We start from the raw sequence: 3585 nt of genomic DNA on the forward strand, positions 1-3585 counted from the left end.
TATGTAATAAGGCCGCTTATGATTATTTTTAATTGGGTTTCGATTTATAACTTATCATGATGACCTTAAATTATATTAACTATCAAAATGGGCTAGATCTAGGGTTCGTTTTCCAAAAACATAAACTGATTTCGAAGTAACACGATTACAAACAAGGCTTCTGCTATGATAATGTTTTACAAACTTAAATACGTTTTATTCTAAAATAGACATAATTTCAATGGTAACCTAAAAATATACGCGATGTTAGAGTGTGGCAATGGCGGTGTGCATGTCTAGGATTGGATCCGAAAGAGCTTGGTACTTAAGCAGTCCGATGGACTCACCTCTTTTTTCTGGTTTCCTACCTAGTGCACAGCTTCCATTCACTTTAACCCTTAATGAATTAATCCTTTGAACATCAAGTACGATTTTCTGAGCTTAGAACGGAAAAATGTTTTTAACGTTTTTAATGTGGCACGTCGGATCCGGTCATAACGTCTAGGCCGGGTTTGGGGTGTTACAGTTTTCTAGTCGTTTTTACCACCATTTTACTTAAAAATAACATTAATCCCAAGCAATTATTAATGAATTTAGTAAATTTTGCTTAGATCTCACTCATGGACATGAACTTATGAAATATGCAAAATTGTTATTTATTATATGAATTTTGTGCATAAATTAAATCATTTTCATGTTATTTATTAATGTGCTATGTTTTAATAATGTAGTGGGATCATAAGTAGAGCTCAGTACAATTCTTGCATGGACATTAACAAATCCACCCTACTTGGACGGCAAAACCATCAAAAATTGGGTCATAAGGTTGTTAATTTGACCCAGTTAAAGTGATGTTACATAGTGGACATGTCTGGTTATTTATTGGGCCATGAAACCATCCAACAAGAGGGAGTAAAGCCTAAATTTGGCACAAGCGTGTGGCTGCCCAAAAATCAGTTTTGAGACAGCTATTTGAAGGTTGCTTAAGAAACTGTCCATCCCATGGCTAAATTTAGCATGATTCTATGCTTAGATCAAGCAACCAACTCACCCTTATTTCCACTTGTTATGGTCAGCCATTAATAAGACCGAGGGATCTTTGGCGCCATTTTTAGTAAATTCAGCCACTAACATCAAATATAAATGCCACTCCTCTAACCTTTTCATTTATCCCTTAATCCCTAAAAATCATCCCCTATTCCTTCATTCATTACTCATCAATTCATTTTCTCATTCTCTATAGCACCCCTAACTCGTCTCCGTCGTTGGATTAGGGTCAAGGAGTATTATGATAACATTTCAAACATTTAACATTTCATACAATTAAATATGCAATCATAATTACCATTAAGCAATCACATACCATTCATAAACTAGAATACATATACATACCTTAAACCAAGTCTACGAGACCCTAAAAATAGATTGAAAACATTTTGGGGTCAATTCAAAACATATTGAAAAATTTATGAAAATTTGGAAAAAATTTTGGAAACAGGGGACACATGGCCGTGTGTCACAACTTAGGCCGTGTGGACATTCGAAGTCCAGACACACAGTCGTATCCCAACCCGTGTGTCTGCCCGTGTGAGAATCGGTGATAGGTCACACCACCGTGTCATTGGTCATGTCTCAGACTGTGGAACTAAATGTTTTTAAGATATACGACCGTGTAACCAAATTGTCTCCTATGGCTAGCCATACACTATCTTAGGGTCTAATTGTCTTTTAAAGACCCCCAATTTAGGTTCTCTAGCTATTTGGCACCTTTAGCTATTAAAATAGGACTTTTGCACTTTATGCGATTTAATCTTTTTTTCGAAATTAAGCCCTCAAACGCTAAAATTACTTCACCAAATTTTTCATACACCCTTATAATCATGCTATAACCACAAAACAATTAATAAAATAATTTTCCCTGACTTTGAATTTGTGGTCTCGAAACCACTATTCCGACTAAGCCCAAAATTGGGTTGTTACATTTCTCCTCCTTAGGGATTTTTGTCCTCGAAAATCTAACCGGTGAATAAGTTCGGGTATTGATATCTCATAGTCTCCTCGGGTTCCCATGTGGCTTCCTTGACTCCATGTCTATGCCACAAAACTTTCACGAGTGCTATACTCTTATTCCTTAACTGTTTGACCTCCTAAGCCAAAATCTCATGCCATATACAAAAACAATAAATCTAACTATACCGAGTGCTTTGAATGATAGCGTGATCATGGCCTTCGACGTCTGTTGATCCTCGAGCTATTTATGTGACACTATAAGAAAAATAGAGAAGAGAGGGAGTAAGCATAAAGCTTAGTAAGAAGTATGCAAACACATAGCAATAACTATAATATTCATCAAGCTGCTCTTGGTATAAATAGGCATAAACATAACTTACTCATCACAATCTAATACTCATCATATAATGTATATTGAACTTATGTCTCACACAGACTGAATAGGTACCTATATCACTCACAACACGGTTACACTTTTGTCTTGATTTTAAACCATAACTCTCACCGTTGAACCATTCAAAACACTATTGGATATTCAATGAGCCTCAACACGGGGTAGGATACCGATGCCATGTTCGGAACATGGTCTTACACTAGCTCAACTCGTAGTCGATGCATGTCCCAGACATGTCTTACACTAGCTTACATCTCGAGGCTAATGCTTGTCCCAGGCATGTCTTACACTAGCTCTCGTCTCAATGTCGATGCCATGTCCCAGACGTGGTCTTACACTGGCTCTCATAATGTGGCCAATGCATGTCCCAAACATGTCTTACACTAGCTCACAATAACCCATATGTCATGGCATGAATATTCGATTTATTTCTTATGGTTCAAACGAGAATTCTACTATCTAAATTATCATCATGTATTCTCATTTCCAAAATCAAGTATTTCATGCTAAATTAACTCATCACATATAATGACAATGTAGTTGTATTATTTGCATACAACTTACCTCAGTTACAAAATATTGTGTCTAGTCAGTCTAATCAATTTGTTTGGCCTTCCCCCGGTCTAAGTTCAGAGTTTGAATTTCTTGATCTATAATAACAAAAATTCTCACTTTATCGATCTAGGCACTCAATAATCTATACTTGGGCAAAATGACCATTTTGTCCCTAGACTTTTGCAAAATGCCATTTTACCCCTAGGTCCGAAAATCGATTTTTATCGAATTTCCTCATATCAAAAGCCTAGATGAACCCCTTTTTATCTTATAGAAAATCCAAAATTTCCACTATCTCACACATTTATAATCAAATTTTCAACTTATGTAAAATAGTCCCTATTAGGGTTTTCATGAGAAATCCCTTCACAAAAGTTTTTTATTACACATCTAATACTCATATTCTTCCATAAAATTTCAAAAAACTATACATATGCTTTCATGGAAAAACTTTAAACTCTCAACCTATAACGCCCCAATTTTCGGGAATTCTGTGAATGTTGGCAAAATTTCATGCTTTGATTTTGTCATTTGTGAGTGAAATTATGAAATAGGACCTATGTGGAAATGTTTGAAAATGCTATAGGCTAATTTGTAGTGGCCAAATAAATAGTAGTGCAAAATAGGAGGATTTACATGTCAAACCT

This window comes from Gossypium arboreum, chromosome 13 (assembly GCF_025698485.1).
Source record: "Gossypium arboreum isolate Shixiya-1 chromosome 13, ASM2569848v2, whole genome shotgun sequence".
Classification (NCBI taxonomy): domain Eukaryota; kingdom Viridiplantae; phylum Streptophyta; class Magnoliopsida; order Malvales; family Malvaceae; genus Gossypium; species Gossypium arboreum.